Source organism: Leptodactylus fuscus, chromosome 2 (assembly GCF_031893055.1).
Source record: "Leptodactylus fuscus isolate aLepFus1 chromosome 2, aLepFus1.hap2, whole genome shotgun sequence".
Classification (NCBI taxonomy): domain Eukaryota; kingdom Metazoa; phylum Chordata; class Amphibia; order Anura; family Leptodactylidae; genus Leptodactylus; species Leptodactylus fuscus.
This window is the reverse complement of record NC_134266.1, coordinates 249,139,161-249,155,079: the sequence shown is the minus strand read 5'-3', so window position 1 is coordinate 249,155,079 and position 15,919 is coordinate 249,139,161.

The following is a 15,919-nucleotide window of genomic DNA, read 5'->3' as shown; positions in this document are numbered from 1 at the left end:
CCCGTCCACCAAACTATTTGAGTTTAACTTCCGTGTGTGGTGTTTTTATTGAAGATGAGCATAAGGTTAGGGTTTGCTTTACGCTGTTTAGTCTGTGCAGTCTCAAGTGCCTTCTATTTATCATCATTATTTTCCCTCCTCCATGAATAGAATTATTTGTGTGTGGTTCTGATCCTACATTTATTATGCATCCTTATGTATGGATTATAGTTATGTTTTAATCCGAAGTGGCTATTGCCTTTATTGGTTTTATTCTCATTCATCCTCTGCCCCATTTTTTTTTATTTTTTTTTTTTAGACAAAATGTCCTACTGGTGCCATGGGGACAGGTCCCAAACCTGCTCCCTTTGCTAGGGCTCTGGTTATCTCCTCCAGTTTCCTTTGGCTTATACCTTTGCCGATGCGGCCTGGAGCTTTCATGCGCTGAAATCAATGGGAGCAGTCTTTTTGGTCTGGATTTTGAGGTGGAAATCCTGACCAAAAAACCCTGTGTGAACTTACCCTTAGGAAAACTCAATGCAATTGCTTAAGACAGGACATGTGACAGAAGAAAATACCATTTGTTCTTACAACGACCTTTGGCTTTCTTCTTCCTTATAATCTGTGTATACAGTGCAGTCATACGCAGAGACTCGGAGAAGTGAGGATACAGGCGCTGTCACAATACATATAGCCCCTCCTATAGATATGAATTATACAGAGGATGGGCAGGGCATTTTCGCAGTGAATCAGGTGTGGCGCTCCTAATAAAATAGCCTGGGGAAACTAAAGTTCACAGCCTGAGTATAAGGAACTATTCCTGTGTATGAAAACTAACGTTGAGTCACATATGATGTAAGAAATATAAAATCTCTTCAGTCATCAAACATCAAGTTACAGTAAAACTGATGAAAGACATTAAAGAACGTAATTCATCTTCTAAGTCACTCAGGCTAGGTCTACATAGTACACGACATAATAGATTGGTCTCAAGTTGCAGACAAGGTGTGCAACCAAATAAACAGGGTGTTGTTACTAGTGTTCAACTCAGTGTTGCCTCACTATTATAGTGGTAAGATATGGCTGTTGAGAAAAGACAAACTTGCGGACATGACACATGTAAGTCATGGTTGCATGCAGATTACATTGAGGTCTATGCTCAGAGGTGTAACTTGAAGCTCTTGGGCCCCAATGCAAAAACTATCACGGGCAGAGGAGTCTTTGGGGCCCCCTCAGGGTCTAGGGCCCAGTAGTGTCTGCTACCTCCTGTATCTCCTATAGCTATGCCCCTGTATATGCTGGAAAAGACTTGTTGTGTCTCACAAAGTGGCCACATTGACAATCATTTGATGCAATTGCATAACCCATGTCACCATATAGCCTTAACCTAAATGGATTGCATAAATACATGTAGATCTCAGCAGTTCATGCGCGAGAAGCTACTAGAGGTGGTGATGACTTTCAAGTCATACTTTTCAAGTATATGAAAAAAAGTTTTTTTAGCTCACCCAAATATAGTTGGCTTCTCGGCTTCTTCTTATATAACTTCGGGGTGCACGGCACACTCTATCCCTTGGGTGTGAAGAACTATGATCAAAAAAGTTGAATCCGGCCTCTCTCCGATATAAAATTTAACTTTTATTTAATTCCACATCATAAAAAATGACAAAAAATGATGTAACTGAAAATAAACAGAACAATAAATTCCCCCTAAAAAAAACGCAGACGCGTTTCGGAATATCAGTTCCTTCCTTGAGGAAGGAACTGATGTTCCGAAACGCGTCTGCGTTTTTTTAGGGGGAATTTATTGTTCTGTTTATTTTCAGTTACATCATTTTTTGTCATTTTTTATGATGTGGAATTAAATAAAAGTTAAATTTTATATCGGAGAGAGGCCGGATTCAACTTTTTTTATGCAAGTATATGCTGAGTTTTCCCAATGCATAGCATTACAGAGTGTTTGATGAGGTAACATAACACAAAGCCCATCCTGATCTTACCCTTAAAGTGTCCTAAAAACATCCTTGGGCATTGATGCAGCAGTGCTAATTTTCTGAACATGTAAATAAGTGCAGTAGTAGTAAGGATTTGGAATTGATGCCTATCCCACAAAAAATATCTTACTCGTAGTAACGTTCTTATATGTTTTAATTGTAACTAATAATAAGAACGAAGCTTCAGCTCTTCAGTCCATGCCAACTGCTACTGACTAGAGATGAGCGAACACTGTTCGGATCAGCCGTTCCGAACAGCACGCTCCCATAGAAATGAATGGAAGCAGCTGGCACGTACAGTTTGCCGGCGGGCGGTCGCTTAACCCCCCCGCGTGCCGGCTATGTCCATTCATTTCTATGGGAGCGTGCTGTTCGGAACAGCTGTTCCGAACAGTGTTCGCTCATCTCTACTACTGACAGGTCAAAAGAGAGAAGAAGCTCAATATTCCTTTCCTGACAGGTTTATTTGCCAAGGTTTCCCCCACTAAGGACATATGTCTTGATGCCTTGACACTGTAGGGAATCCATTACTGAAAGCTTCTTCCCAACCGTCAGGTTAAGGGGCTGTCATTTTATCTAATTCGATTATTCGGTAATTGTTTGACTTGTCTTCATAGAATGTGTAATCTCCTTTTATGCTTGTCCCATCTTGCTGAATAATAATGATCATGATATAATAGTCTATATCAGGGTGGCAACAAAACTGAGTCTATTCAGGGATCTGTAAAAACTGCCAAAAGCAGGTTACATCCTATTTTTTGACAGCCAGTCATGTGAAAAATAAAACAGACACGAGAATACCCCCTTGGTCTTTTATCCTTCTTAAAAACAGCCATGTTTCACTCTTGTGTACATATAGCCTCCACAACTAAAGACGTCATGCATCTTATATAGCTGATAGACTAAGGATTGGGCAACTTGGGCTACTTTTGGCTGCAATTCCTATTGCTCAATCAAAGATCGCCAGGTCATTCTATGATTCCTTCACTAGTCATTGGCGCATTGCAACGCATTGCAACCATTAGTGTGCTGCAACTTTCAGACTAGCTGTGGTTCCTGCACAATTTCCGATATACCTCGTCTTTTGGAATTACTTATATCTATGACAAGGAAACAAGTACTTAGGTTTGTAGTGACCCTGTAAAATAGGTGTCCTGATCAATGGAGAATTAAAGCAGCAATACACAAGTTGCCAATGTAATTCATTATAAAAGAATTGTAATACCGGTAATTGCGTTTGGTTGTATTTGTTGTTGTCTCCAACTATGATATTGAACTCTACATCTTCTTCTCAGACAGTGACATCACGTCCATTGGTCACATCGCCATGCTGCAGGTCAGTCTTATTCAAATGTATTGTGCCATGTTTGGTATGAGATCACAGCAATCAATATCACAATCCCAGATAACTCCTTTAACCCCTTCCCCTCTGCGCCATACTATTACGTCATTCTGAACATATAGTTAATGCTCATAGCCATAATAGTAAATTGCTGAAATGCCGCAGGAACAGGAGCTGCTCACAGCCGAGGCCAAGGACTAATCACCGTAGATAGAAAATACCGAGACTCCAGGGGATTAGCCCCTTGGATGCCATGATCACGACATCCGGAGAGTCCAGGGGAAAAATGGCCTCAAATCCCCCCAAGATGAGATTGCAGGATCAGGTGGGTTGCCGTAGCAGGTAGGAGGCCAAGCAACGGCCTTTTGACTGCTGCTCCTTGTAACACATAGGGAGCCTATGTGTGACGTGCCACAATACTGTACACAATTGCAGTACATTGCACTAGGGATCAGAGATACCAGGTTCAAGTCCACTTGTGGAACAGGTAAAAAAATTTTTTAAAAAGTTCATAATAAGTATAAACAATAATTAAAAGTTTATAAAAACACATCATGTTAAATAAAATATAAGCCATGTGCATATAAGTCTGCACTATCCAAAAATAATATTATTTATCCCATACAGTAAATGCTGTAAAAAATACATATGCTGCAATGGGCAGATCAAAAAGTCATACGTACCAAACATTGGTTTTCATAAAAACTACAACTTGCCCCGCAAATAAAGCGACTAAATGCGGGGACATCCATCCATCCATCCATCCAGGCCATTCTGTGGCACCGAACCAATCCAGTGATCCCACCATGTGCTTGGCTTTAGCTCCTGAACGTGAAGGAAACATATGACATGTCTTTACATGTGGTGATCAGACAATACAGACGTCTAGATGGCTTTACATGGTAACACCCTTTTTAATTGATAGACTCACAAGCAAACACATTTATCCACAGCCATTTCTAGAACTTATTATTGCAATTTTTATCATTCCATATTTTCAATTTCAGCAAAAAAATGTAGTAACTTTTTTGTGAATTTTTAACAATTATTTTTCACTAAACATTTGCAATAATATATAGGACAAAAAAGCTGAGGTGCCTTGTTGCAAAAAAAAAAAAAAAAAACAGAAGAAAAGATCTTTTGCTGCAGATTTTGCTTCAGTTTCTTGAGCCAAACGTAAGGCTGGGGTCCCATGGGCCGGAAACGTGGTGATTTACCCACGGCAGAAATGCCAGGGGAAAAATCGTGGCATTTTACAGTAACTGCAAAGTGGATGGGATTCTTACGAATGCCATGCCCACTTTGCAGTAAAAACCTGTGGTGCAAACACGCCCTGATTTCCAAAACCGGCGCGGTTTTGGAAATCGCAGCATGTCAATTATATTTGCACAAATGCTGGTGGTTTCCCCGTAGATATAATTGTAACAGAAAGTCTGCGGAGGAAAAGTCTGTGAACTTTCTGTTTAAAGTGTTGCGAGAAGAGCCGTGATGCGTTGCCGCCGCAGTTTAGCTGCGGGACGTCCTGTGGGGCCTTAAGCCGGCTGCAGACGACTATGTGCTGCCAACCAGCTGTGAATTAAAGGCACAGGTGGCACACGGGGGACATGCGGATGTTTCCGGTGTGCAGCCCGTGCTTCCACAGTCCCTTTCATTAAATGAATAGGAGCCACAGAAGTAAGGTCTGCAAAATCGGACAGGAATAGGACCTGTTCTATATGTTGCGGCACGGACTGTCAGCCTGCACACATAAAAATGAATGGGTCAGTGTGCTATCTGGGAAATACACGGATAGCACACTGATCATGGCCATAGTTGTCTGCAAGGGGCCTTAGTTGGAGGCAGGCATACATAGGAAGAGATCTGCAGTGATCAGCATTATGTGCTTTATTCCCATGGATTATATGCTATACCTGGAGTGTTTCACAGCAGCTGACATGTCAATTCTTCACCCTGTTAAAAGCAAATATCCATGGGGCAAAACTAATCCTTTTGCTAACTTACACACAAGAAGAAATGACTGTCTTTCCTGGTATTTTTGTTATTTTATTGTTACCTATACAAGCACCTTGTGTAACAGTGACAATGAGTGGTTGTTGATGACAGTGACTCAGTGAGTGACAGACACTGTGTGCGAGTCTTACAGGAAATGACAGACAATGAGTAGTGAATATAGAGATGAGCGAATAGTATTTGAAACTCTAGTTTTGAATACCTCGCTCCATAGGAATGAATGGGAGTGGCCGCGTGCCAGCCGGTACTTAACCCCTTGCAGTTCGCCCGCTCCCATTCATTCCTATGGGAGCGAGGTATTCGAAACTAGAGTTTCGAATAGTATTCGTTCATCTCTAGTAGTGATGAGCGCCCACAACCTGGAGATTGAAACGGGGCGGCACAGGAAAACGTACAAGCCACGGGAGAACAGACTGTGCCAGCACTGCAACCAAGGGGCCCTAGGAAGGGACCCACTTCCTGCTACACTGCGCCAAATACTCAGCTGTGAGGGCCGTCTACTACCAAAGACTCTCTGCCCATATCCCAGACTTCACATCTGCAGACGAGAAGAGGAAACTCTACATCCTACTGGGAGAAGAAGAGGCCACTGTGGAGATCGCTGCCCAATACGTGTCCAGCTGTCATCAAACAAGAGGAAGATGAGACGCATGGACTATCAAACCACTCATCCCCTATGGACTATTAATCCCCCCTAAGCCCCACCATACCTGTCTACCCACCGACACCCAAACAAGAACGAGGAGACCCTAGAGACACTCAAACCCCCAACCCACAAACTCCGTACCCACCCCCCACCACCACCCCCAACCTTCTTTTTGCTTTGGCAACACCAAACGTTCTATTCTTTGGTAATGCTAATAAAGCTCATTTGTATCTTGTTGTATCTTGTATATTTCACTACAGCATTTACTTTGAAATATGTTTTTCTACTTAAATGGGCTCTCTGTTGTATAAATATTATTTACAAAAGGTCTAGAATGGGTTAAAAAACCCAAAAGTAGTTCTACCCATTTCTCAAATGGTCATTTCCTGCGTGTAGAGAGGGACCAGAGAGTAGTTGTGTTATATAACCTAAAAAGATGACAGGGGGCTATGCCAGGGGTTTCCCCATAGGTATAGTTGTAACAAAGTCTGCAGAGGAAACCTCTATTAACTTTCTGTCTAAAGTACTGAGGGAAGAACCGTGTGATGCTGCTGGACAACACATGGGGCCTTAGTCTAACAGAAATTTCTGCTCCAACCTTCTAAGTGTGAACATAACCAAGTCGTAGGCTGTCATTCACTGTAAAGCATATATACACTATCATGGACTTCTAGAAAATAATTGTCCATATGTCATATTTCAGTCAGACATGAGAGCCATTTAACCAGGTGCTTGTAGTGCTATTAGTTATGCAGAGGACGTATATACAGGTGTAGGAGGCTTCTCCTAGTTCTATCATTTCATCTCCATAGGCTTCAATCTCCTAAGCACAAAGTAACATTCATTGAGACTAAGGCCATATGGTCCATCTGAAACACTGCCCAAACTCAGTCACCAATACCTGCGCGTTTTTCAAGGCAAAACCTCTGTTTGACCATTGGGCATTGAGAATGGGCAGGCTATGGCTGTCAAACTGTGTTGTCTTACCCCGCGAAAGAGGTACACAATACTGTGTAAGTGACCATATTCTTGTGGCCGGCGGGCATCCGCAGTCGGCTTTGCCCTAAGCCCGAGGCCTAGAAATTTGAAGCCAACCCCCAGAAGAAGACGCGTCAAGATCCCGTTTCTGAAGAAGATGGAGGCAGCGCTGGAGATTTCTCTCGCAGCATTGGGGACGCCCCCAGTGCTGCGAGAGAACTCATTTGCATATCGATAAAAAACAGGATTTCAAGCGAACAGCGGTACAAAGAAGACATCTAAAGGTAGGAGAAGAATAACCTTTCTTAAGGCTATTCCTACGTGTCAACCAGAAAAAAATATGTTTAAATGATAGGATCCCTTTAATTAAAACTGGAAGTTGATGTCTTGTCTAGTATTGGTCATCAATATCAGATTGGGTCTGAGATCTGCACCCTCATCAATCTTGTTCAGAGCACAAGGCCAGAAGCAGAAGGCTCTGTACACTATGCAGTGACCACTCCGCACTACTGTAGTTCACGAATAGGACACTCACTGATCTGGCACTGACAACCTATCCTAAGAACAGACCATCAATATCCAGTCTTTGACAACCCCTTCTATTTGTGGGATATTCTGTCACGATCCCAGCATGTAATACTTTACCCCTGATCCTTTTGTCTACTGCCAGTTTCAGCTACGATATCTGCTTAGACTTCAACATGACCTCAGATTATTTCACAAAATGACTTATGCAGACATTGCTATAATAGTTCACTCATTTCCCTTCGACAATGTGGTCAGAGAATAGAAAACACATCTAGTAATCTCTAAGATTTGTCTTGTCTGCGCAATTGAATCATATGTTATGTTAAAATGGTTTTTCTTTGATTTTTGCCTGTCTGGAGATTACATTAGGAAATTGCCATCAAACCAGGTTTCATTTATCCTCTTTGTGTCTCCTTGAAGTCCATGAATCTAAGTATTATTATAAGATAACTGGCTATAAAGCAAAGATCAATGCTAATAATTTGTTTTGTCTGACATAATGTTAGGGGAGCTGAAGTATATAATAGACTTGTACGTCGGACACTAATATGACTGACTTCCGAACAACCTATTTATTCATTTAAGACACAGGACATATCAACAAGGCTGAGGTTAAATATGACATACATACAATATGTGGTACAGTATATAGTAGAAAATTGCCTTCGTACTGTGTATGCGAACAGGGTTTTGGAAACCAAACTTCATTTATTTTAATGGGATCCTATCATTAAAATGGCATTTTTTCTCCCTAACATGTAGGAATAGCCTTAAGAAAGGCTATTCTTCTCCTTCCTTTAGATGTCTTCTCTGCGCTGCCGTTCACTTGAAATCCCGGTTTTCGCCGATATGCAAATGAGTTCTCTTGCAGCACTGGGGGCGGGCCCCAGTGCTCAAACAGCACTGGGGGCGTCCTCAATGCTGCGAGAGAACTCTCCAGCACTGCCTCCATCTTCTTCAGGAACGGGGTCTTGACGCGTCTTCTTCTGGGGGTATACTCCGTGCCGCCGTTGAGTATAAATCGCGGTTTTCATTGGTATGCAATCGAGTTATCTCGCAGCACTGGGGGCATCCCCAATGTTGTGAGAGAAATTTCCAGCACCGCCTCTCTCTTCGCCTGGAACAGCCATTCCCTGTGTTTTCTTCTGGTGCTGGTTTCAAACTTCTAGGCATGTTCAGTCAGCTCTGCCGTCGGGCGCATGCCCACTGCCATTTTTTGTGTAGTATGCTTGTGTATGCGGCTGCACAAAAATTGCCGCGGGCATGCGCAGTCGGCTCTGCCCGAGGCATGATGGCAGAGCCGACTGTGCATGCCTAGAAGTTTGATACCGGAAGAAGATGCGGAGAAAATGCAATTTTAATGATTGAATCCCTTTGAAGGGGCGGTCCAGTTTCATAGGCAAGGGGTGTGTTAAAAAACAAATAAACTGAGTGATACTTACCTTCTGAGTTCCCCAGGTATTTACATGGCTATCCCTATTTAAAATGATCCTTTAATTTATTAGGGTGTTTCTGATGGGAGGATTTATACAGTGTTGGTCAAAAGTATTGGCCCCCCTGCAATTCTGTCAGATAATACTCAGTTTCTTCCAGAAAATGATTACAAGCACAAACTCTTTGGTATTAATATCTTCATTTATTTTGCAATGAAAAAACACAACAGAGAATGAAAAAAAGTCAAATCATTGATCATTTTACACAAAACTCCAAAAATGGGCCGGACAAAAGTATTGGCCCCCTCAGCCTAATACTTGGTCGCACAACCTTTAGACACAATAACTGCGCACAACCGCTTCCGGTAACCAGCAATGAGTTTCTTACAAGGCTCTGCTGGAATTTTAGACCATTCTGGAAGAAAATGAGTATTATCTGACAAAATTGCGGGGGTGCCAATACTTTTGGCCAATACTGTATATATATATATTTTTTGTACACTACACACGTGTGATCTGTGCCTGATAGCATTCTCCTCGTAGCATTTCACTTTAGCCTAAGATATTTTTCGCTACCTGATTTAGATTTCTTGTAAAATAATTTAATAAAAGCTATACTATTAAAATTTATTTCCTTCCCTATTTTTCCTTTTCACTTTTGTAGTGACCGGTAATACACGGACTCTTTATAGTTACATTCAAATAGTCTAATTAGCATATTGATACCCTATATGATAAAAGTAACATGATAGTAGTAACTTAATAACCTAACTAATAAAGTTAGATAAAGACACAAATCCATCAAGTCCAACCAGTTTCTTTGAACAAGTGGCCACAGGCAAGGGATGTGTTTCAAAAACAACATCCTGAGTTATACTTACCAGCTGACTCCCCTGTTGCTATCATGATGATAGATTTAGTGGAAGGCAACCCCCCTCCCCCCCTATGTTTCAGACATCAACTGACCAATATTAGAGGACAAAAAATTCAATCCCAACTCCAAAAGTGGCAACCACAATAGATCCCTGGACCATTATCCCATCCCAAAACATGAGTTATGATAATGCATAAAAAGTCTTTATACACAGTGTGTGGAAGGTAGCTCGGTAGCAGCAATGGTGCTGACCCAACCAGTCAGAGACCTGGACAAAATGTCTGGTGCAAACAGGTTTATATGGAAAAAAACAGCAAAATAAAATTCAGGTACAGAATTAACTAAATAAAATAACTTCAGGCAAAAATGTCAAACAAAACCCTGCTCGTCCGAGCACTAACTAAACAGTACAAAATTAACTATATGTGTGGCTTAGTACCAACCACACGAACAAAGTAGCACAGTACAGTCTCACCTGATTCTCAGTATTTTAGGACAGACCCAGGTGCCTCCTCTCGCTCCCGGATCTGCCCTTAAGTGCAGGCTCTGCAGCCTTTTATTGCCCAGTAACAAGCCTGTATTTTATGGATAGCCATTCATCTACATGCCAATAGAGGGTACATGTGATACTTTGCCTCAGATGTCTTCAGAGTCTTGCTGCTCTTGACAGGGATTATGCTAACAAAAAAAAATATTTATCCATAGGATAGAGGATAAATACCCGAATCGTGGGGGTCTGACTGTTGAGATCCTGAGAACGATCCTTTCCCTCCACTGTCCATTGTCAAGCAAATGCAAGCACATCTGGTGGTAGACAGCGCTCCCATTTACTTGAAGGGGGCTCCTGAAATAGCCGAAATAAAGCACTTTGGCTATCGCTGGTGCTCCCATTCATTTCAATGAATGAGCTCCCTAGCAAGCAAAAAATCTTTCTTTGTCTTCTGTGTGCAGACACAGATTTACAGCACAATTTTCTATTATCAGCAGTGATAAATCAAGTGTATGCTCAGCTTTCTGCTATTCAGCCTCCAGAGTTTGCTAATCTCTTATGTCTCTTATGGTATCATCAGCCAGAACCACAAACAAGCAACACTGCCAGACAGACATCCAAAAACTCCACAGCTGACTCATGGGCAGACAATAGGCTAGTTTCGAGTCTGTTCAACATCTAAAAACTTTCCTGCAGTTGAACAAACATTTCAGACTAGTTTCTACCAATGTCTATGAGCTTCTCCAAGTTACCCATACAAGAGCTCATCAGGCTGCCAGAGGTTTCACCTTTTTGTTGACAGTGACACATATGGCAAACAAGGGCTGTTCAGGCGTGTTTCTGCACCCCGATCAGGGGACAAGAGAATTTATGGCTCCTATAGCCATGTTCTTGTTTTCCATCTCTTCTACACAATGTCTAAGTAGTTAAATATCTGCTGGAAACTACACGGATGAGAGATGTCGGCAGACAAGGTTAATTGACATAGAAAGTGGAGGTTCAATTAGTTACTCGTGTGTCATACAGTATGTAATTGTAGAGTAATGCTCATGTCAGGACTTGGAGTGACTTTAATAGTAATTTGGCAACAACACTGAAGAGCTCCATCACTCACCCCTCTCACTAATAGATGATAGAGAGAATGCTGCAGCCAAATGAAAGCCATTTGTTCACATGATGTAATTATCCTGCAGGGAATGAGGCCTGATATACAGAATCTATCTATCTAATCTATCTATCTATCTATCTATCTATCTATCTATCTATCTATCTATCATCTATCTATCTCCTATCTATCTATCTATCTATCTATCTATCTATCTATCTATCTATCATCTATCTATCTCCTATCTATCTATCTATCTATCTATCATCTATCTCCTATCTATCTATCTATCTATCCATCTCCTATCTATCTATCTATCTATCTATCTATCTATCTATCTATCTATCCATCTCCTATCTATCTATCTATCCATCTATCTATCTCCTATCTATCATCTATCTATCTCCTATCTATCTATCTATCTATCTATCTATCTATCTATCTATCTATCTATCTATCCATCCATCCATCCATCTATCTATCTACACTATGTGAGCAAAAGTATCCAGACACCTGGCTGAATGACTTACAAGTTGGTGGCGCCCTCCATCGGTAATGCTGGATACAATATGGTGTTGGCCCACCCTTAGCCTTGATGACGGCTTCCACTCTCGCAGGCAGACGTTCAATCAGGTGCTGGAAGGTTTCTTGGGGAATGGCAGCCCATTCTTCACGGAGTGCTGCACTGAGGAGAGGTATCGATGTAGGTCGGTGAGGCCTGGCACGAAGTCAGCGTTCCAAAACATCACAAAGGTGTTCTATAGGATTCAAGTCAGGACTCTGTGCAGGCCAGTCCATTACAGAGATGTTATTGTCGTGTAACCACTCCGCCACAGGCCGTGCAGTATGAACAGGTGCTCGATCGTGTTGAAAGATGCAATCGCCATCCCCGAATTGCTCTTCAACAGTGGGAAGCAAGAAGGTGTTTAAAACCTCACTGTAGGCCTGTGCTGTGATAGTGCCACGCAAAACAACAAGGGGTGCAAGCCCCCTCCATTACGAACTTGTAAGTCATTTTCAGCAAGGTGTCTGGAAACTTTTGATCACATAGTGTATCTATCTATCTATCTATCTATCTATCTATCTATCTATCTATCTCCTATCTATCTATCTATCTATCTATCTATCTATCTCCTATCTATCTATCTCCTATCTATCTATTTATCTATCCATCTCCTATCTATCTATCTATCTATCTATCTATCTATCTATCTATCTAACTAGTTTCAATCCATTTGAAAAAAAAATCGCTTTCTATATAGTCGACTGATCTGGGCGACACCAAGGGCCCACTCAGATGGCAGAAAATGAAGAGGAATTGAGGCAAAATTCCATCTCAAATTTGTCTTTATTTTTCGGCCCTCCAGGTCCCTGTGAAAAGCCAAAGCAGAGGATCCCAAGACCTGGCTGTCCCTCACTGCTAATGATCAGAGCAAGATTTTTTCAGTGACCTACTTCGAACTCTCATTGTTTTCAATGAGAGGCATGGACACTGAAAAAATCCACTTCAAAATTAGCGCCAAATTCCTACCTTACCCTTACATATCAGAAAAAACATTCCTATGAACGCTTTTTCCAAATCATTGGATGTAAAATGGCCATAAAAGTCCTTTGCAAAAACTAATGATTGAATAAAAGATCCTATGTACGCTGTGAACTGATACATAAGCTCATTTATTGATTGATTATATATTAAAATATTACATATTGAACACTCTAAAAACAAATACTTACTACTAATATTATAAATGTGAATGTTTGTAACTCAAGCATTCAAAAATGGCTGAACGGATTTGGATGAAATTTGGCACATAGATAGTTTGTAACCTTGATTACTACATAGGCTACTTTTTATCCCGGTAAATGACATGGCTTCACAACTGTTAAGAATTTATGTTCATATACTATATTACACTGCTCTTACAGCAGCTTATCTCAGCCAGGTCTGTTATCTCTCTATGTAAACCCACAGTTAACCCTGAGTCCAGAGTGAACAAGTATTTGCATATTATCTGATCTGCTCCAGTGCTGAGACACTGACATGGGAAAACCCCTTTAATCCAAATTGGCAGTTTAACAATTTTTAACATGCTGGGAAAAAGAAAATTTAATTTGTCGCAAAATTCTAAAACAACGAGAGCTATGAAGATAGCCAGAGTTCCAGAGAGTTCTCCTCAAACAGAGCTGAGGAGGATTGATCAAGCTAGGCGTCAAGCAGATATTAGAGCAGTCGAAACGCCAGAGCAGGAGGATCATCAATGCCAACAACACTCATTATATGGCATCCCAATGAGTTGTCGGAACAATCACAGGCATGACATGAGGAACGAGTTCAGCGGCAGTCCAGCTTGACAGCTGTCAAAACGCTGCAGCAGGTGGATCATCGACGACAGCAACACGCTCATTATATGGCATCCCAGCCAGCTGCTGAGATGCTGGAACAATCACAGGCACGGCGCGAGGAACAAGTTCAGCAGCAGGACAGCTTGAGAGCCTCCGAAACACCAGAGTAGGTGGATCATCGATGGTAGCAATTTGCTGAATATAGGCGGATCATCAACACCAATAACATGAGTTACGGGCAGAGGCACAACAAAGGTTTTTTCCCCAATACTAACCCATTTAGAATTTTTTTCTGACCTCCTAGTAGATTGTATGGAAGATTAATTGGTTCCAATAGAAAGTACATTTTCTCCCGCAGAAAACAAGCCCTCATATGGTTATATGAACAGGAGAATATGAAAGCTATGGTAGAGGTAAGGTAAGGTAAGGTAGAGAAGAATGAAAAATCAAAAATTTGCAGCAGGTTTACAGATTTGTGACTGATGAGAGGCTTTTCTGTCAGAGTCTGAATGCTACAGATGAATATCACATCCATATCAGATATAGTGCAGGTAAATACAGGTCTCTAGGACTTTCAATATGGCCGCTTTAGATCAATATTGACATTTGCTAAGCTGAGATAGCGATTCTTTATCTGTACGTATATCCGGACTGTGGACAATACTTACGAGTAGCGGCATTGTTACATGCCAGCCTGACAAGCAGAAGCCATTGTGCTTAGTAATAATGAACACTTCACGCTGGACCCGAGAATTGTTCTACCGCTAGAGCCAATGTACAGAAAAACATTACCCAAACAATGCCCCACATTAAACTTTAATCCACTTTAGCTATCCATGGGCGGAGAGTCGGATGCATTATTACTCGATTCCCAGGATATTATCTAATTAACCCTATATATAGTGATGTGAGAAGAATCTGCACGCTTCCAGATGTTTCCTATTATTTGTCCCAGTGAATGTTTGTAGGCTGCGGCCACAGTCTTCATAGCAGAATTTGTATTATGCTTTCAATAGTAATGAATGGTCAGATGTTATGTGACGGTCGCCTGCAGAGTCGCGGAGTAGTCATGGGAGAATTCTATTAAAATGGTTTTCCGCAAAACGGAGACCTGGACACCGCTGGTTACAATGACCATAGAAGAATTGGTGGAGGGAAGTAGAAGCTCTTTGCAGTCCCCATTATACATTTTTATATGGCCACCTCCCCCAAGCATATTTATCTCCCACCACCTTGTTGAGGCTCATTCACATGGAGTATTTTGGCAGCGGATTTTGACACGGAATCCGCGTCAAAAAAACGCCTCCCATTGAATTCAATGGGAGCCGATCATTGCCTTTTTATGCGAGCAGTATTTTACCACTCGCGGAAAAAAGAAGCGACCTGCCCTATCTTGATGCAGATTCCTTGGTGGAAATCGGCGTGGTGTCTGGTCAAGACAATCCCCCTGGACTAGGCCCATTCATTTGGGCCTAGTCCGGAGCAGAATGCCACGACTGTTGGAAGCGCATTTTGGTCCGGATTCTGACGCGGCTTCCCACGTCGAAATCCGGACCAAATAACTATGTGTGAATTAGCCCTTAGCCCGGGGGCCCCACGGGACGTAAGACGGAGACGCTGCGGGAAAAATCGCGGCGTTTTACAGTACAAGCAAAGGGGATGGGATTCATGCGAATCCCATGCCCACTTTGCGGAAGAAATCGCAGCGCGGACACGCTGTGATTTGCAAAGCTATTGCGGCTTTGCAAATTGCAGCATGTCAATTATATCTATGGAACTCCGGTGGCTTTCCCGTAGATCTAATGGGAAGAGAAAGTCCGCGGAGGAAAACTCTGTGAGCTTTCTCTTAAAAGCGCTGCGGAAAGAACTGCAATGCGTTCACACAGGCGATTACAGCCCGTGGGGCCTTAGGGAAGCTTATATTATACTCTTCTGCTCAATTTACTCCTAGCTTTGGATAAAAAGACTGCTTTTCTGTAATGTAGGGCCTTAGCCTTAAAGTCCTATAAAGAAGTCAATGGATAAAACACTATTAAAAACACAATATTTACAGCCGCTGAAAATAAAATGTACGTATGTAGCCCACTGCCAGCCAAGTAAAACCTCGTTCACATCAGCGTTGGTATTCCATCTGGGGGAGTCCGCATGAGGACCCCCCCAACGCAATTGCAAACGCTGTGCAGTAAAAGCACATACA